Here is a 21,669-nt window from a genome sequence, read left to right as displayed (position 1 = left end):
GCTCCTTCTCCTGTGCATATGGCTTGCAGAACAGGTTGCGGGGCATTCCTGCGCCCACCCAGAGGGTTTACTGGATGCCCTTGATTGTGTCTCCTTGGGATCTGTTCCCCTCTTTAGTTCACCGCCCTCCCCCAACCCTCCTCAACCCCCCTCCTCAAGTCCCTGTCCGCTGTGGGGATGGAGAGACACTAACAGAACTGGGATGGGCGCTGTTGGCTGAGCGGATCCACCTATTATTAGTGAGCCCGGATTGGCTCCTTGGCGTAGCGTACCCGAGGTGGAACCAATCACGCAGCCGGGGCTGGGAGATGATGGGCGGCCGCCTCCTCACTGGAGGGATTCCTGGAGAAGCTGCAGTGTGGGGATGCTCTAGATCGAGTACTGCCCCCACTGTCTTTCCACCTTCTTCTTCTGCAGCGGTGGCAGCAGCAGCACTTAGCAGCGGCAACTTGAGGCTGCACCCTGGGCAAGCCCTTCAGGGTGGTGCTTAGCTGAGATAGGGGCTCAGCGCCCCAAGGGGTGTGTGTAGGGTGGGGGCGGCCAGCTGGGACCAGCTGGTGGCCCTGGAAAACCTCCCACACACTCACACCCACACACCCCTTTTGTGTTGCAGGCTGCCCCTCCAAGAGCAGAGGCAGCGAGAGGACGTGTGCCTCGCGCGGGTCCGCGTGGGGAGAGCAGTGGGAACGGAGACCTGCACCACCTCCCGGTCCTCCCTCCAGGTAAGGCAGCAGGACTGGCTGCACCGCCACCGCGGTGGTGCCTGTTTGCTTGAATCCGTCCGCAAGATTTTGTTCTCAGTACACTTGGGTTTTGGTAGTGCGAGACTGAGACCTGGGGAGGGAGCTCCGGTTGGCCTATTGTGAGAAATATAATGAGACCACATGTGCATCTCCTGGAAAAGCACTTTGCACAGCGTCCGCCTGTAATTTAGAGCCTGGAGTTGATGTTGGGCATTCCCCATCTTCTTGCTCTCTCCTTCCTTCTCTCATTCTCTCTCCTCTGTCCCCCACCCCATTCTCAATCTCTCACCTCCCCCCACCCCTTTCTCTGTCTCTCTCTCGTCTTTGCCCTCCTCCCATCCTAAGCATGCACAGGGTTTCTTTCTCCTCTTGAAGAGGATTTCCTTTTCACAGAGGAGACAGGGGAGTGGTGAAGAAAGGAGAAAGATTTCTTTCCGCTGGGGGGGTGGGGGGGAGATAGAATACAAGCTCTGCTAAAATTAGAGTATAGAAAGCAATTAAACTGAATAAAGGGAGTAGACAAGCCGTCCAGCCCTGGCTGTCAGAGAGAGGAAGCTTCAAGTTTGACTTGATCTTCTTGCAAGAGGCTGTATCTGTCGCTTGATTCCTTCAAATGGAACAAAAATAAACCACCGATCCAACCCACTTTCAACTGCTTAACTGCTGTTGCTTTTAAGTGCCAACCATCTGACTTTTCCTGTTTCCATCTGTCCTGTGGGGCTGCCTATTTGATATTGCCCATCAGTGGTAATGTCTGAACTTTGAGGGGTTTCTTGAGTAACAAGAATTAAAAATAAAAACAGAGTATTACTTTCTTAAGGTTTTCTGGTATGGCCTTTCTTTTGGGGAGGAAGGAGGCAAAAAAAATGTAAAGTTTCAAGACATATGTAAGTTACACCAGTATTATCAGGAGGCTTGGATTTCTGCTTTGAGAAAGCTAATCTTCTAGTTATCTTTGTGTACATGTTGATTTTCACTTTCTTGAATATTAACCCTTTGGTGAAACAGAGCAAGCACTTAACTTTTGTGTTGAAGCTACCTTTGTGTATGAATTGTCATTTCATTCTACTTTCTCCTGTTTACGTTTTATTGCCTGGATATCAAATTCATGCCTTGCCTTCTTTTCTTTAATAAGATGTAAACATGATGTTTATACAATTTCAGTACTCCATTTAGGAGGCACATGGAAGCCCAGTTGGCCAAGAATCCTCTTGTACTGGAACAAAGTTTAGAAAGTAGTTTTAGGAAGATAGTCTCAAATTTTAAAAATCTTAAAGGGAGAAATATTTTGTTCTCACATCTTATTGTAAGAAATAGAGAGCTATCAAAGCAACTATGTGTGCTGGCTGCCTGCATAATAGGTCAAGTAAAAGGTACTTGTTAGACAGAGACTTGATGGCAGCTTCGGCAATTTCTAATTCCATCATCAATGATATAAGCTTTCCTTTCCTATTACTCATCAGAGACAGCTAAGTGATTACTGTCAGATGGGAGGAGGTAGAGAGAAGTGCCTAGTTGAATGTATCTGGAAAGCCTTCCAAGTGGGTCCTACATGGGCACAGAGAAGCCAGCAGATGTTAGTGTCCAGATAAATCCTTTCCTTTGATTTATCAAGTGAAATGCCAAGTCTTACAATTTTTTTTTCTACATCTTCACTTGGAATAAGAAAAAGAGAATCTTCTTTCTGAATTCTACCTGATCTTCCACACTCATCTATGTGCCCCAGAAAGTATTTTTTTCACTACATATCTCTAGTGTATAAGTTTCTACACCAACTTAGAAAAGAGCTGCTTTCATTTACCATCAATGTAATGTATATTATTTTCTAAACCATTTTCCGTTAGAGGCACTTGTCTCTCCTGTCTAAGTAGAGTTATCTAGAGTAATAAAAAGAAGATCTTCTTTATAAGGCTTGGACACTTAAATGCCGTTTTTTCTTTTAAATGTAGTATCTCTGTTGAAAGCTAACTCTAATTTTTAGAGGTGCCACCTTTTGGTTACAAGGACAAAAGGACAGTCGCTTAATTGCCTCATCTGTGGACAACTGATTTAACAAGTTTAAACATGAAAAGATGTACAAAAAAGAAACCAACTGCTTTCCGTGTGAGCAAAATAAGATTTTCTTTGCTTGTTTCTCCACTGTCTTAGGAAAGGTAAAAGTTTGGGCTTGGTTTGTGATATTTATTTTCATTACTCTTTACAGATTGTTAATTATAGCAATGACATGTAAAAGAGATGCATATGAGTATTCATACTGCTGAAAAATTAAGATACTTTATATACTGAAAGCTAGAGCTAATTCCAATATATAGTGAGTGGATTGAGGAGAGACATTAAATAATATATTATAGGACATTATTACCCTAGTCATCCCACAAAATCTTCTAGGGTAACAATTTCATGCAATCTTCATCTTTTCTCCTTTTAAAAGAATATCTTAGTAAATCCTATTAATGTTTCAGAGCAAATATGGTAATTAGACTTTAACATTTTTATCAGAACTTAAGGCTGCTACCACTGTCCAGGGGAAATCCTAAAATACTAATTCCATAAAATACTACACAATAGAGTGTTGTTGCAGGATAGTTTTGAACTTCATTTCATAATAGAGAATATCAGTTATTCTATCTGATCAAATTATCAGATAGTTCTAATCAAGAAATTATGAAAATGGATGACATGATATTTACATCATAAGATTTGCATATTAGACTTGGTGCTAACTGAAAATAAAACTAGAATATAGTAGCTTGTCCTAATTATATTTCAAAAATGAACGAGAAGATTAATAAGTAAAATGAAGAATGTGTTAGAAATCTGAAAGTTAATTTGAACTTCTCGTTAGCCTAAAGACAGCATAGACAAAATATCAATTTGAGGTGAGTATATTAAACCAATTTTGAGTGAATTCCCAAAACATATTTTTAGAACCATCTGATCTTAAACAACTTACACGTAACCAGACAATTATATGTCTGAAATACCTATAGCTCTTATGATTTCCATTTTGTGCAACAGCCGGGAAGACACCATTAATTCCAAATTGCAACATAATATTTCTTTCCCTAATGGTAATGATTAAATGATTTGGGGAAGAGAAAGCAAAAGTAAAACAGTTTGATTACATAATGGAGCAAATTTGGTCTAATATTACAGAAAATCGAGACCAAAGTTAGACTTTCTGCCACAGAATAATATAGGTGTAGGTCTTGCCAGCATTTTGCGAAAAAATAATGCTTTCTAAAATTAAATATTTGATCCACTTGTGATTTTTAAAAATGTTTTAAATGATTTGCTTGTCATAAATACATCTGCATCAGAAGTTTAATATATGAGATGCTTCTAGCTGAATTTGTTTTTCACTGAAATTGACCAATGCTATTAAGTAGGGATAAAAGTATATGGCAGTCTAAATAAATAATTTCAACTAGCATTTAAGGATATACATGCATATATATGCGTATACATATATGTATGTATATATTTTTAAATTATGTAACTTTTTCTAAAAGGATTAGAGACTAATGGATAGTAGCATATAATCTACTGAAACTAGGGAATACGCCTGTAAAAAGTACCGTTCAAAGAAAGTTGACAGTGTCTTGGGGATGCTTTTGATAGTTCTTTAGTTGAAAGGATAGGACTACCCAGAGGCAAAATTAATGGGTCTAGATCCTTCCCTTTATACAGCCCCTCTATGGCTTTGGGAAGAAGTGATTTTTATATGAATCATGGATTAAAAAAACTCTCAGTACAAGAAGATGCGCTTCTATATACAAGTAACAAGCTGAAATCGTGTTTTCACGTGATTTGGATGTAACAGGGTGATAAAGTTTCTGTCTTTCTAAGGCTTTAAGAGATTTCTTTCAACGTTTGCATAAAGGTAAACTTGTTCTTAATTTTTTACATAATTGACATGATTATCGTTGCTTTTTCAGGTCAAGGGGTATGGATTGACATCTTTAATAATTCCTCTAGGGTGGTCAATATTTTTTCATAATATTTTTGCTAACTTGATTCAAACCCCTCCATTAAGTGTGGCCATTTTTTTAAAACAGAAATTTAATCTTTCCAAACCAAAGAAAACAGCATTTTCCTTCAGCCTCTCTGTCATTTGAAGACAATTCTTGAAGAGCTTCTTTTATATTGACTATAATCTAAACTGTAGTAGCAGGGCGTATGAACGCTGTTCGAGTCGTGTGTGTTAGTAACAGGAAAATAAACTTATTTTAAATTATATTGCAGATATATTCATGCTATCTATTGCAAGTAAGAGAACATACCATCCTTTCTTGTATATATGAATAAAACTTTAACCTTTTCTTTTTTAATTAAAAAAGAAAAACTTTTCTTTTAAAGTGTACGAGGAGAAATATTGCTATGTTGTAGAAAGAATGAGCAGCACAGATGCTATTTTTGTAATTTGAACTATAATTTTAGAAGTCCTATTGCAAAGAAGCCTCTTTTAAAAGTATCCATTTTCTTAATTTTGAAAACAATATTTAAGAGAGTTCTAAAACAACTTAAAACCTAATTTAGAATAAAAATTGCACCTTTACGATAGTGTTAGAAATGAATTTTCTACCATGTCTTTGAAAGATGCAAAGCAGATTTTTAAATTATTTCTGTAATTTCTATAATTTTTATATTTAGTTAAATCACAAGCTCTAATTGTTTAGAACTAGTTCTGATTCTCTTTAGGTTCATTTTTTCTCTATAAATACACTCAATACTTGGAAGTATGTGGTACATTGGTTTGCATAATTTACCAGTAATGTATTTGAGAGGAGGTCAAAGTTCACCTTTTTGGTTACTGCTATTGTGGAGATACAAATAAAAAATACTGGTCATTCCTATATCAGTCTCACATTTACTATGCTGAACATATTGATTATATACATGGGGAGTCATTTTGTTAAAGAGGAGCTCTGAAAAATTGTAAAGCAGATGAAGATAATAAATGCCTTCTATTTCTTAGCTGTTTGTACAAAATGGGAGCTGGAAAATGTCTGTGCAGAATGAGAATGGCCTTTTTCAGCCAGTATAAGAATCTGGAGAAACTCTTTGGTTAAGATGTAATTTCCTAATGGTCCCTCAGACAACGTTTCATCACACGTACCAGATTACAACCCTGCTACAGCACCCCTCAATACTGTGCCCGAGACATTTAGCTAAGTGCCTCAGGCAGGAATTAATTTTTGGTGAAATATCCAGTTAATCAAATCCAGGTATGCTACTGAAACTTGGTTTTACCTTATCCTAATGAACCTGTTTCTCTGTTTGTGAAATGTAGCTTGCTTATAATTCTAAAATGCTTAGAGTTCAAATAATTTTTATTTTTGCAAAAGGGATTACATAAGTAAAAGGAATTGTGTGTTGTTTCCTGCAACAGATAAATGTCTTCTTTTTCTTTCTAAATAATTCGACTGGTTAATCAAGGATAAAATGCACAGAGGCACTTAAACACAAATAGAATCAGAGAGTTATTTAAACGTGAAACATTTTTATAGTGTAATTGCTTAAATGAGATGTACTATCTCTTGTCCGCCTCCGGCACACTCCTTGACTACAGCCATCTTTTCAGTCACATGGGAATAGAGGGCAAACCCACCGCACACCTCTGCTGAGAGTTCCCTGGATGTGGCCTCCAAGGGACAGCCTCTTGTTTTTCTGTGAGGCCCATTTCCTTTCCGGGCCAACCTCCCTACCTGTCACCCCTGGCCTCACTCTAGCTTGGAAGCAGATAATTGTATTTACTAATTGCTACTTTGAGATTTGCTGGCACGTTTCATCAGCATGAAGGCAAAAGCACATGGAAAAACTCAGACAGAACCTACATATCTATACCAAACTTAGTATTAACATTTTTAAAATGTGATGTTGAATCTTATATAAGTTTTAGGATAATTGATAAAATAGCTTTTCTTTCATGGAATTTCCTTTGATTACTCACAAGTGATCCAAGCAAAAGCTGAGGTGGTTAAACCATGAATCAGTATAACTTTTTTAACTTATTAACACCAATGGATAAAACTAAAATAATTTTTAAAAAGAATTTCAAATCCTTGGATTGGCTTTAGTCCTTCCAAAATCCACCTGTGTCTGTTATGGAGACCCTTAAACAATCACATACGTCATCCTCATAGATAATCAAGAACTGGTTTGTTTTCAGATGGACCCTCTGCATATTATCATGAAACATCACATAGGCTGCTTTTAGGATGAGTTATTGATAATTTACTTTCAGACATAATTTTATGTGAGAGTTACTGTAAGTGAAAACAACTCTACAGCATCACAGCAGTGGGCCACGCTCACTAAAATGTCGATTTAGAATCAGTTCCTCTCTCCTTGAGAAGGAGAAAGAGCCGATTGACTGTATTTTATCCCTCAAGGTGTTCCATGCACTATATTCCATGCACCATAAACGGTGGGTTGGCCTTTGTTCTTTCCCTATGAAATATGTAAACTGCTTATTTTTGAGAAAAAAAAATCACCGACAAGTATGTTTTAGACAAATGACTTGATGGCCTTTGAAACAAGGATGTGTGGTATAACACAGGTTCCTAAGGCCTAGCTGAACTCCTCTAGCAGTCAGCTTTTGCATTAGTAAGATTGTTAAGAAGAAAAGTTGACACCATTTCTCAGGAGAAAGACAAGGTAGCAAAGCATTGAATCTGTTTCTGGCTTGGAGTGTCTGCCAGATCCTGATTTACAAGGCTGGCTTTCTGCCTAATCCCTAGCATTTTCATCAGATTTGAGGAATGAATAAAGTGAACCTTTGGGCATTAGAGCATATTTCTAGAGCACCAGGATCTCTTCTATAAATAGAGTAACATCACCATCCTATTGTAACCAATGTCCAGAATCCAAGGCCGCAGCTTTTAGATTTAAATATGTATCAAACAGATCATTATATGCCTGAAAGTGCATGAGTTTTATGTGTCTGTATGCAGGAAATTCTTGTAGTAAAAGCCTAGTTAACAACATGACAAGTAATCTGTCCATTTTTAGTGGTTTTGTTAAATTATAATGTTAAATTTAAAAAGCCAAGCAATCACATTGAGATACATCTGAGTTTAATAATTGAAGAAAGTGACATTTCAACAAAAAGCTAACGTACTCCTACATTGGCCAAAACTGCCCTGCTTTTAAATTGTGGAAAAAAAAAATCCAAAAAAACAGAGTATTTGATATGCAAGTTTCCAATCTTTTTTCCCCAGGGGAACTAGATACTTTCTGAACCACTCGTAGACACCACAAAATGAATATTGATGACAGGAGAGAGCTGACTCCTTCAGGAAAAACTGGAGTAGACAAGTTCTGTTATGCCTTTGAGAATCTGTTTCATCATTGATGTATTGAACACATAGCAACAGTTTATTTCTCTTGACTTCTGGACTTTTAGACCTGTATGCATTGAAGCATATTAACCACTCACTGCCAGAGTAGAAATTTGTTCAGCTCTCCAGCTAAAGGAGTTATAAGTAATTCTCTTGAATTTCCTTTCTTCTTTTGCATTCTCTTCCTTTCTTATCTCTTCCTTTCCTGCCCTCTCCTTATTCATCCTTCTTTCCTTTTTCATTTATTTTTCATATCTTAATGACTTGGCTTCCTATGGAATCACTAACTGGGAGCTTGGTACTCTAGGTCCCATACTAATCTCTACCAGCTGGATTTATTTTTTTGTCAACAACCAAGAAATTTAATTCTTAGTTTGTATATGTTTTAGGTTAGCTTCACAAAGCATATATCTAGATAAATAAGGGAGCAGCCTCTTCATTTGTTTGTAGAATTGGCCCACGTAAATCAAATGTGCCATGATTTGAACGTTTTTAAGATCTTACATGTAAAGACTGGCCTTCTTGTAATTTCTTGAACAAAATTGATTGCAGAGAGAGAGAACAATAATGTTTAAAAGTCCAAAAAAATAAGATGTACTATTAGGCACCTTTTTCTTTTTCTATTTTGCTTTTCCAATGATAACAGTTAAATCCGTTTGCATGACAGTTGTAAAGCAGTGTGTTTTTTAAAAAATTATATTGCCTTATTTGATTTTGATAATGAAGAGACTCTCCATTTTACAGAGTCGATAAACAAGACTCAGAAGTTAAGTTACCTGCCTGCAATTACACACGTAGGAAGCTTTATATAATTTCACCTACTAAATCATATTGCCCAACATTTAACACAGAAAAAAGTATGCTTTTTAATTCTCCCAATATATAAGAACTATTTTGCTATTTCTTATCAAAAATAAAAACAAAAATCTAACATCATGACTGAATATTGGATATTTCTTGTTTGTAGACTACATAGTCCTATGCCACCTCCTAGAGTACACAGAGATGTGATTGGAGTAATGAGTGTTGGAGCTTTACCACAAGTTCTCCAACCTCATCTCTCATCATTTTCCTTGTTGGTACTCACACACACAACTTCTCATTGTTTCCTGAACCTAACATTTATGGAAGTTGTTGAATCTATTGATGCTTTTTCTCTTCTATTCCAAGGTAGAGAAGGCTCAGCAGGAAACATATCCAAGCCCCAATTATTATTCAACCCTGATGTGAAGTCCATCAATTGGCAAATCTTTGTATTAAGAATCAAGTGCACTTGAAAGTGAATGCCAAGAGCCATACACGTTGCAATGTGGATTAATGTAATTGACTTTCTAGCTGATCCTATAGGAGTAAACAGGAGTTCTAATTGGGAAAGGCCTATAGAAGGAATGCAAAGATTAGGGCATAGAATAGATATTTATGGGGGTTTTTGGACAAACACAAGGTAATCATATTCTTACGTTGTTATTACATCTGGCATTTTTCTGTGTACTTTCCACACTTCATTCCATTTAACAATAACCTTATGAGGTTATCTATAATTTTTAAATGAAAAAATTGTGGAAAAGAAGTAACTTGCCAGGGTCACACAACTATTATGTAGTAGGATGTGGATTCAAACCCAAGTGGTCTACTTATAGAGCCAGCATTTAACCACAAGCAATCATATCATCATTAAGCTCCTCAGTGGCAGGAGAAGAGGAACAGATGATGGCAAAGATGTGACCAAAAGAGACTAACGAGTCTTAGGCATATTTTATCCACTTCATAATTTGAGTCAATATGACCATCATGGCAATGTGATAAAAGCATAAAACTTGAAGTCTTAGAGACCTAGGTACAAATTCCTACTGTAGCATGGTAAGCTTCAGTAAGGTACTTCACTACTAAAAGTTCCATTTCTCTAGGAAGGGAAATGTAATACTGTTTGCAAATTGTCTGGTACTCTGTTCATCAATGACAGATCTGACCATCCCTGCCCCTTTTTTATTAGTCAGGAACTCTTTCACTTGTAAAAACGCCACCTAACTCAAAATGATTTAAGAAAGAAAAAGAACTTTAGAGCTCATGTCACCATAAATTCTAGGAGTATTCTGGATTCAGTCATAGAGGACAATGGGAAATCAAACCATACAATCAGGACCAGGCTTACAGAAACCCACCCTTACCCCCTCCCCAACTCCCATGTTAGTTCTACGTTTCTCTGCCATTGCTTTATTTAGAGTCAGGCTCTTTCTTTACAGTGGCAAGAATGTTCTCAGTTACTGTAGGCTTATGTAAGAAATTTCCATGTAAGGAGAGCATCTTTTTTTCCCCAAAATTTCCAGGATAAGCTTGCTTGGAACAACTTGACTCACTTGCCCTGAACCTATCAGTATGGTGAGGGCTATAGAATGTAGTATTTTTCTAAGCTGGACCTTGCATCATCCCTGGATTTGAGAGTTGGACATAGAATCACTTAACTACAGGGAAAGAGAGTTCTGCTGTTACAAGAAGGAAATGATTAGATTTAGGGCAGGCAAAAGCAACAAATGCCTACCTCATAAGGTACAGGCACTGAGCCATCAGAAAGGATGCCAGCTGGCCTTAATGCTGGGGCAGGCTCCTGGAGGGCTCTCATTGTTCCAGGCGCTAGCTCCTTAGTTGATGAATCAAGGGAAGATCCATGGAATTCCAGGGAAAGGTTGATAGTCATTGAGGAAGTGGAGATGAGCAGCACCCAGAAGGCTTGAAGCAATGGCTGTTTACAAACAGGTGCAGAAGTGTTCAATAATTTAACAATCGGTGTGACTATACTAGTGTCAAAAGCCTGAATATCAGAGGCTGAGGGCTGAATTGAATGTCATTTAACTCTGGTTGGGTCTCTGCCTTGTTGGCCTGGGCTTCCTCTTTTTTAATGCAGTGGGAAGATGCTTACAGGAATTGAGGATTCTCAGCTCAGTAGAGCTGAGAGCAGCCAACTGAAGCCATGTATAGGGCCACCTGTGTACATGTCAATACTTCAAATTTTTGTTAATTTTATGTAAGAGGGGGTATTTCCAGGAGTTTATAAAGTTTTACTTTATAATTGCCCTAGCCACCTATGTGTTGCTACAGATGAAACAGAATAAATTTGCATAGAAACGCTATACATTTTCTCCTTTCTATTCCCCAGATTCCCAAGGGGAATTATTTAGGAATAATGTATTTTTCCAGTAAGTGCCATGATGTGCCTCTTACATGCCAGGCCCTGTTTTGGATGCTGGGAATACAGAAGCAAACATAGCAGATGAGTTCCCTGCTTTTAGGGAGCTTGCGTTCTAAGAAAGGAGGCAGGCAATTAACAGCAACAACAACAAGAAAACATGACTAAGCTCATTTCAAATAGTAAGTAATGCTATAAAATAATAAAACAGCTAATAAATAAAAAAATAATATTAGGGACTCTAGTCAACCAAAAACATGCAAGTTAACACATGAAAGGAAAAGGATCCAGATCTGTAAACATCAGAGGAGGAGCACTGTAGACAGAGGAATGAGTTTGGCCTACTTAGGGAAGAGGCAGGACGCCAAGTGTGGCCCAAGTATAAAGATACTGGTTTCATGAGTTTTACCTTGCTTTCCTATTTTAATTAAAAACATTCTTAAGGAAATTATCTTAATAAAAACATTATTAAGGAAATTTTCAAAACAATATGATCACACATAACCAACATTATTTAAATGTACGTGGGGGCCGGTGGCTCATGGGTTAAGTTCGCACGTTCCGCTTCGGCGGCCTGGGGTTCTCTAGTTCAGATCCTGGGTGCAGACCTGGCACCGCTTGGCAAATCATGCTGTGGTAGGCGTCCCACATATAAAGTAGAGGAAGACGGGCATGAATGTTAGCTCATGGCCAGTCTTCCTCAGCAAAAAGTGGAGGATTGACAGCAGATGTTAGCTCAGAGCTAATCTTCCTCAAAAAAAAAAAAAAATGTATATGGTATCTAGCTTCTGTGTAATACGTTTCCAGTCTGTGTTCACATGCTCACTTTTTTTATGGTTACAATCATGGAACACGTATTCTCTCTACCCTGACTTTCAAAATGGCTTCTCAGGTGTCTTATAGGTGTATACTTTCATCCTTTATTTTTATCTTTAGAAGAGTAGCTCATTTTCTTTTATGGCATATATTCCTTAGAAGCTTTCGGTATATCTTTTGCTAAATCTTAATAACCTTTCTTCTTTTGCCCTCATTTCTAAGAGAATTGAACACAGGGCCTACCCCCAATTTTATTATTTCTTTGAATTTAAGTGAACACCTTGGCTTTTTATCACGGTAATGATTTTTTTCAATGTAATTTCCTTTTGAGTATATATTTGATTATATCCTACAAAACTCTAATTTAGATTTTGAAACAAAAGTAAATAAATACTGAAAACATAATGAAACAAATCATTTTGTGTCGATTATCATTTAGACAACACAGGTCTCAGAGCATTTACCGGAAATTATTTTTCCTCTATCTAGCTTCATATCCTGGTTTGAAGAACTCAATAACCCAAGTCTACGACGGTCACTCTATGATGGTAAACTACGTGCTTACAGAGGCTTATTAGCTTTTGTGAGACTGCAGTGCCACTCAACACGCTGCAGCAGTAATGAAGTAATAATTAAGCGTCAATCTTAAATGGCCCTCTTTTTTCCCCTAAGATTCCTATGGACAATATACTCTGATAATAACATATTTTGAAAATGGAGATTTCTTTGCTGAATTCACACAAAACCACCTCGATGTGAATATAGCAAGAGCATTATAATGGACTATATGGTCAATAAGTGATATGCTCCATGTTTTCCTTATCTGTGGAACCAAGGCTCTTTTGTATCCTAAATATTTTATGTCTTGGTACGTATATACATTTAGACTTGCATATATGGTCTATTTTGATTTTTTAATATGTCTGATCACTAAATGCGAATTTTTCAGGATTTTGGAATTTTTTTTTTATCATCTCTGACTCTCCAGTGCCTGACATAGGAAGACAGCATTCTATAGAATGTTTATTGAATGAGTGAATGAATCCACTAAATCTACATTTTCCAGCATTTTTGAATGACATCCAAATTCAGTACACAAACACACATACACACAATATGAACAAAAGTTCTATGAAATATTTCTTACTAATGATTCATTCTGATGCTTCTTTTTCTACCTTTTATTTCTACCTTGTTAAAAATTACTGGTTATGACCAACTAGGTTAATGTTTCAATCTACCAATGGGTAACAATTAATAGTTTTTAAAACAGTTCCCTAAAAAGTACTACCAATTTTCAAAGAATTATAGCACATTTAAGATCTCATTAAGCATATGTAAGGATGATATAATGGATATACAGAACTTACAATGGCTTATTTTCAATATAAGGAACCATCATACTTTAAATGCATGAAATTTAGTAGAATTTCCATACCAAAACTGTAACGCCTGTGCATATGGGTGATTTTATGAATTTGAACTGTCTTTTTTTTTTAAAGCCTACAATGAATCCAGCACTGTTGCTGTTAATTGGTCATTCTCAATCAAGCAGATACATGTTGATCTGCTACCTTCAGAGGAATTCAGTTAATAGCCATTCGTTGTAATCACTGTCAGTTAAAAGCTATTAAGCTTTCTTTTTGTTGAAACGATATCAATACATTGCACTTCTTTTTCTGGTTATGGATAAACTTTCTTGTAGAGTAGAGGAAGATATGCAGATGTGATAGGAGAGTATTTCTCTTCCTTTAGAGTAGTGAGTAGGGAACTAGTCTGTGGAACCAACACATAGTGAAGACTGAGCATAAGTATTTAGAGTTCTTTGTTCAAATTTAAAAACAAACAAATAATATGAAAACCCTCAACCTGTCACTAATTGACCATGATATTTCCCTGCAAGGTAATTAGACGTACAAGTGATCCAGCATATAAATGCTCCTTCGCTTCCCTATTATCCTTGTGAGTTTTCTCATAAGGGTGGATAAGTTTGGAGATTTTGTCTTCAGTCTTTTAGTCATTCATCAGTCTGCTCAGAAATATTTAAAGAGCACAAACTCCCAGACACTATCAACCATCCGTAGAAAAATAAAGTACAGTCTAGTTGGGAGAGACATCATATGCAAGTTGTGATAATATACTCGTGCTGTGAGCATGAAACACCCAGGATAGGGTAGGATATGTTGTAGTAACAAACAGAAATCTCAGTGACTTAAACACTGAGGCCTGTCTTGCTCATACTACATAATCACTGCGGATCAGTGTGTGTGGATGTGGGAGGGGCAGTGGGAGGTCCTCTGATTTACATAGTCATTCAGGGACTCAGAGTGATAAGCGTGTCAATACTTATAACATGGTCCTCTCAACATAATGTTTAAGGATTCATTGCAGTTGGGAGGAAAGTCCTGGAAGTTTTCTCATCAGCAGTTAACTACTTTGACCCTATAAGAGACATATATAATCTCTGGTCACAGACCATTAACCAGATCTAGTCTACATGGCCTGTAGTTACAAGAGCATAGGAAATACAATACCCCCCACTGCAACCCCAGGCTTAGAAAGAAGATACCGCCAAGTTCTTGAAGCCTCTTCTATAAGTTGCAACAGGAAGTGCAAAGCTTTTTGAAAGCACATGAGAGTGAATGATCAATTAGTCAAGACAGCAGTGGCATCACAGAGGAGGTGATGGATGAACTGTACTCTGAGAGACCTTTGTATTATGAAATGCTTAGTTCATTCTTTAATGAAAGCTTCTTTTTTCTTTACTTCAGTCTCAAACAATGGATATGTATTTGTTTAAGAACGCCGGCACTCCTGGCAAATTTGGAGGGTGAACTGAATAATTTGTGTCTTATAGGGGTCCTGACATGTAATACAACTGCCAATTTAACAGATCTATTTTGGTGTCCACCTCAAATTCACTACATCCCAACCTGAACTCATTCTCTTCACCAACAAATCTAGTCGTTCCCCAAAGTCTTTGATCAGAATGAATGATTCCACCAACCATCTAGTTGTGTTATCTAGAAAACTGGGAGTCATCTTTGTTTTCACATGTCTCTCGACCTTAACCCCAAATCTAAAATATATGATGTCTTGATCATTTTTAGCTCATAAATATCTTTTAAATCTGTGTACTTTTCTCTAGCTCTATTGCCACACCACAATCAAACCAACTTGCCTTCTCAATTCTGCTGTTCTTAACTTGACTTTGAAGTCCATGCAGTATCTGGCTACTGCTAGTCACCAGCCTAATTTCTCATATTGTTCCTCTCATTCTCATGCTCTTGCCACATTGGTCTTCTTACAAGTTTTTAATATTCAGAACTCCTTGCTGCCTCGGAACCCTACTATATGCTGCTCTCTATGCTTAAGAGTACTGTGGAATATATCTACTATTGGCAGACACTAACTTTGAATTCAGGAATGTAATGTGGCTGGCTGCTTAAAAATAAGTTTTTATTATTTCTATCTGAGTAAATGTTCAGTTTTTCCATGTTATAAGAGTATGAATATGTCACTTTGCAAAATCACTGAAGAACTGTCAAGAATTGGCAAACTCTGTGTGGTAGAGAGGGATTTGAACATTGAAATTTTTTTTATGTTTTGGGAAACCCTAAGTAGAGTTTAAGTTTGAAGATATGGAATACTTTTTCTGCTTTTAAAGAAGAAATGTATTTATAAATTCATATCTTACAGTTGAGAATACTAATGGGACTAAATTTAATTGAAGGAAATCTTAAGTGGGATGTAGAGAGGTGCTTTAAATATATATTGCTAAAATTTTAACCTTAGGATTTTTTTCCAATTGTTTTGATAATGTATTTTCTCAAGCTCATAGCATCACAGGTTTTCATTTGTTTCTTTTCTTTGTAATGGGAACACTCTGTGATCTTACACCCTCTGAGTGCAAAAACACATTTTCAGAAAATATCTGAAAAAAATGCAGTGAAAAATAAATCTTCTAGCTAAAGATAAAATAGTGAGACTATAAAAGAAATACAAGCTGATACAGGGATTTTAAAAATTATCTGAGTACTGATTACTCATTTGAGAATAACCATATAAAAATATGAGATTTATGGGTATATTTCTGTACTTTTCTTCAAACAGTAATGCATTAAATTGTAAAATTGCGGCAATGAAGAATTAATGTTTATCATCACAATGCAAAAAATCATATAGATCTTGAGTGCTCTGTGAGTACAGGAACCATTTCTATATTGATTCCAGTGATATCCTCAGTGTCGACCGACCTGGCGGGGCTTAGCAGTTACTAAGTAAACACTTAAAAATCTTTGGTGGATATTGCTGGATGAATCATCCCTATTGAAATTTCTTTTCATTTGTTTCTTATTCATTTCTGTTTGTCTTCAAACTAATATCGTAACTTGATGTGTGGCCTTGGTAATAAGCATCTTCATGAGCTGGAATTAGTTATGGTCGACTCTCATTTTCATACAAAGTGAAATATGACTCCCTTCTTTTATGAGTCTTTACTTCCCTAGAATAAATCAGCCAAGTAGCTCATTGTTAAGTTCCAAGTGAATATGTGCTAATTTAAATGTTCATTTTGTGATAGATAATTAGAGTGAAAACATGTTATATAATAATATATTCCAATTCCACTGTAATGGGACCACTATTTTGGATGATCTGGGTCAATACTAACTGTCTTTGAAACAGAGAATCCTTCTTTTGCTTTCCCTTTGCCCTGTCACCTCCTCACCACCTTTTTTTCTTTCTCTGTTTTTAACCATTTCCCCAATTATATCATAAATCTCTATCGTATTCAAAGCACAGAGGGATTCTATTGCTGAAAAACAAAGATATTCTTTGTATAGATTTTCAATTGTACATTTAATACTTTACATTGGAAACTGGTAGTTTTTAGAAAAGTATGATTTATTGCTAGTAAAGAGCAATATTTTTAAAGAAGTATTTTAACTTCGTTTTTAAATGAAAAAGTATTCCATAAAAATATTTTCAATATTCAAATAATCCAAAAATATATGAATTGCAAAATGTCTTCTTTCAGACCCCTTGATATCATCCCAGAGGCAACCACTGTTAACAGCCTCTTAAATCTCCTAACAGAAACGTTAAGTGCATGTGGGAACAGACATCACATTTAAAATCAACGTTTTAATATATACACAATATTCTGCACATTTAAATTTATTAGATGGCTGTATTTTTGTTTTTTAAATATTGGCACCTGAGCTAACATCTGTTGCCAATCTTCTTTTTAAATTCTGTCTTCTTCTCCCCAAAGCGCCCCAGTACATAGTTGTCTATTCTAGTTGTGAGTGCCTCTGGTTGTGCTATGTGGGACGCCACCTCAGCATGCATGGCCTGATGAGCTGTGCCATGTCACGCCCATGATCCGAACCAGTGAAACCCTGGGCTGCCAAAGGGGAGAGTGCGAACTTAACCACTTGGCCACAGGGCCAGCCCCAGATGATTTGATTAATGTTGGATAATATCTTATTTTATACAAACTACAATTACTTTGTACATTTATATTTTATATATTAGTAAGAGTTATATCTATTACTTTTGGGTTAATGTAACATGAAATAAGTCTATAAAATTATATTAATTGCAAGTGATTCAGTTTAAGCTAATTTAGTTTTATGATTTTAAGTATTTTCTGTTATAATTTGTAATGATTTTATAGATTTGATCATATTTAAGGAATTTTATAAAGTTCCACTTTTCTCATATTGCAAAGTATTCTTGTGTTAGATATTATTTTCATCAATAATTATCATTAGACATCATAATCTTCTGTAGTATTTTTAATGTTTAAGTTCCCTTAAATGTTCAGATACTATTATAAGTAAAATTTTATAGTTGTATTTAATATGTCTTTGGTTTGGAGCTGCAATATGTTAACTTAAGGATTTTAAAATATTTCAGAATATAAAATTCTTAAGAATGATCTTGCACATTTTAGCTACATGACAAATATTGTAAAGCAAAAAGAAAGAATATGGAAGATGTTTGAAAGAATATGAAGTTTTTAGCAGGTCTTTACAAAATTTGTTAGGTTTAATAATAATATTTTACGTGTAAGAGAGCTTTAATTACATGCCAGGTGCTATTCTAAGCATTTTTGTGCACTACTCATTTACTCCTACTTCAAACCCTCTGTGAAGTTGGAACTATCATTATGCCCATTTTGGAAACAAGAAAATTAAGGGTCAGAGAAATGATGCTATTTGCTTACAGTCATATAGTTGGGACTCAGTGTGGCTTTAGAGCCAATAGGATCTAGATCATTTTTTCTTTCATTAATTCAAAAAACTGAACATTAGCTCAAAATTATTCATTATCAATAACTTCTAGCCTTCAAAGAGCTTCTCATTTAGTCGGGGCAGAAAAGAAGTAAGTGGAGAAAAGAAGGAAAGGGGAAAGGAGAGAGGGAGGAAGGAATGAAGGGAAGAACTTTGCTGGTAATATATTTTACCTTGGTAAGTGTTATCAAACACAGTCAACATAAAAAAAAAATCAAGGAAAGAAAGTAGGGAGTGCCAGTTGGGGAGATAAAGACAGAATGCATTTTTAAATAGAGTAGTCAGTGAAGGTCACATTTGAGCACAGATCTAAAGGAGATGAGGAATTGAGCTTCGGTAAGACGTGGGACCACGCCTGGTGACTTGAGGAAAACAAAGAGGCCATTGTGGACCTGGTGGAGTGGGCTGAGAGAGCACCGGAAGCTTATTTCAGAGAGCTAGCACAGGGACAGATGGGGTACGGCACTGGACTGACTTTGGCTTTTATCCTGAATGATGGGAAACCATTGGAGAGTTTTGAGCAGAGGGTAACATGTTCCAACTTAGATTTTTTTAAAGGGTTATTTTGAATAAAATGTTCTTGCTAGAATAGACTGAGTGGGGCAGGGGTGGAAACAGGGAGAAAATTTGCTCTTTGTAAGTTTGTTTGAAACAAAATTTCCCCATACCTTCCCTCTCTGTGTTTCCTGATTTTGTGGCCTCTAAGTACGTTAAGGGAGCAGTGGAAAGCTCAGGAATATGTTACCACAGAATATTTATAAAAAATGGGCTTAACTTCGATCATACAGCTAGAGCTTATCAAAACACTGATTTTATTTTATTTTTTTAACATTTTATATGTACATTTCCCAGCCATCTTGCCATCTAATTCATTGTCTTGGGATAAGTAGATAAAAGTTGGGCTAACTTCAAGGCATCTGGGAAAGTGGCAGAGAAAAATCTCTCTTTTTTTTTTTCTATGCTTGAAAGACTTACTAGTGCACTCTCAAACCGAAGAGGAAGAGAAGCATTAAAGTTTCATGAATATAGAGTGAGCGCAATGGTTCTAAAAGCCATATTCCATGAAATACCTGGATTGGCATTGCTTTTCAAGAAAATTGTTTTTCGACAAAACACTTTCGCTTTTCACTATTTTACATTTAATTTTTCACTTTAAACAAAAATATATGAATGTCAACATTCCAGATGACACCCACTCTGCTGAAGGCTGATTTTGAAAGTTATAAGATATTTGATGTAATTCTCTAAAATTAACCGTCACCTAAATGTTGTTTATCATAGTCAAATGCATAGCAACAAATTAAAAATTAAAAGATATTTATAACGCTTATAGCTGTGATGATCTATATTTTAGTCAGTATATATTCCTGTCAGCAAATATTTTTCTGTTGCTTACTATGAAAGAGCATTCAGCCAGATAATCCAAATTTTTTTAAAGGCTTTGTTTTTTCAAGAATAATATAATATAGTTAAAGAGCTAAGAAGGATCCACAAAATACTTTCAGTGAAAAGCATAAGATTGTGTATTATTTGTTTCTAAAGTAAAGAAAATGGATATTTAAATAAAAGACATGATGGATAAAGGAATATAAGCTTTTTAAGGTTAAGTCCTTCAACAAGACGTTATGATCTGTAAGTGGTATTTAGTCATGTGATCTCAGAGCCTCACAACGCCAGCTGGTGGAGCTGAGACAATGATTGCCTCTGACACTTGCACTTTCTACCTTTTTAAAAAAATTTTATTTGATATATAACTTTTTCAACATCATCAAGAGTACTCTGCTCCCTGTTATTGGTACTTGAGGTCATCCAGTTCTGGCTGGATAGCAGCTATGTGTTTTTTGTTTTTGGGGGTTTGTTTTTTTTAGGGATGTTAACCCTGAGCTAACATCTGCCACCAATCCTCCTCTTTTTTACTGAGGAAGATTTTCTACCTTATGATAGAGTTGTTTGTGTATATTGTTTACCTTCCCTATTATGACAGGAGCTCCTTGAGAGTAGGGAGGATGACTTAATTGTCTTTGTGTCCCGAACGATATCTTTCCTGTAGTCAGTATTCAATAAGTATTTACTGATTGAATGAAGTACATGCTTTCTTCTAAGTGGTTCAAACATAAATTTGATATCTCGACCTTTTATTGGGAGAACAGGTTACTATTGCTTGTTTGAGAGTGCTTATTATGTTTCTCAAAAGTGATATTCTTGACTTATTGAAAGAAATTTTACCTTTTTGAAATGGAAATGTTTAAAAATAACTAAATTTTATTTCCAAAGAGGATTGTTCAAGTTCTGTACTCAAAAAATATTAGTAGAGTGTTTAAACTAAGTTATGTTGAGATTATAGTTAGTAATCAAACTTATTTTATGAGAAAAGTGAGGTGCTAATTTGTATCATTAGTAGTTGTAATAAAAAGTATAAATTAGTAGAACCTCAGATATAAAAGCATTTTTAAAGTCTTTTATTAAAATAGGGTTTTTTTTCAATTTTTGTGGCTTGAGAAGATTAAGTATTGCTCTTGAATACAGAAGACTACATATCGGGCTGTAAAGTAGATGTAGGTAGATTGCTTGCATTTCAGCTCATCTTTTCCATCTTACTTTCCTTTCCAGGATATGCTTGTGTACAATGTCCTGGGTAGGTGGATGGACTCATCTCCATGTTTTAAGCTTTAATGAAATGTATTCAAGCTGCTGAGATAATAAAACATATTCGATTTTCTGAGAGATAATTCGTGTAAAGTGATTAGTATGGTGCTTGACACAGAGAAATGTTCAATAAATGATAATTATATCTATAATGGTTATTATTCTTAGTAATCTTGTTGGAGGTGTGCACTTTTTGAAATGTTTCAGAAATCACTTTTCCAATTACCTTCTGAACTCTTCTCTACCTTCCCCAGTTCAACCTGCCTCTGCCTGGTGATTGGTTAATATCTTTGGTAGCTTCTGAGTCATACTTCACCGGAAACCAGGGGTGTGATTTGCATTCCAGCATATCCTCCCCCTTCCTCCTGCTCACTGTCACTTCTATTTTTACTTTGGAGCACAAGGTTCTTTAAGGCATCCTGTATTCTAAGGCTTCCGTCCTCCACAAATATACTACCTTCTTTTCTATAAAAAATGTGTGCTTGGTTAACAAATTTTTACTAGAAAAAGACAGCTGTAGCTAGATTAATACCTAAGGCCAAAGCTTTTATTTTTCCCTAAATCCCCTACTCTTCCCGTCCTTGCACTGACTATTATCATTTTTCTGCTCCAGTTCTCCCTGAGTCCCTGGTCCAGTT

General features: G+C 36.2%; 1 protein-coding gene across 1 annotated transcript in view; it reads left to right on the top strand.

Annotated features, from left to right (window-relative positions):
• Positions 1–366: 366 nt before the first annotated feature.
• Positions 367–21,669, top strand: part of SYT1 (synaptotagmin 1) — a 520,201-nt gene continuing 498,898 nt past the window's right edge. The window contains exon 1 of the mRNA XM_046646394.1: positions 367–722. The gene's annotated coding sequence lies outside the window, so the exon portion shown is untranslated. The remainder of the gene's footprint in view (positions 723–21,669) is intronic.

This window comes from Equus quagga, chromosome 19 (genome assembly GCF_021613505.1).
Source record: "Equus quagga isolate Etosha38 chromosome 19, UCLA_HA_Equagga_1.0, whole genome shotgun sequence".
NCBI classification, from domain to species: Eukaryota; Metazoa; Chordata; class Mammalia; order Perissodactyla; family Equidae; genus Equus; species Equus quagga.
The sequence above is the reverse complement of the archived record's forward strand: the minus strand, read 5'-3'. Positions and strand labels throughout refer to the sequence as shown.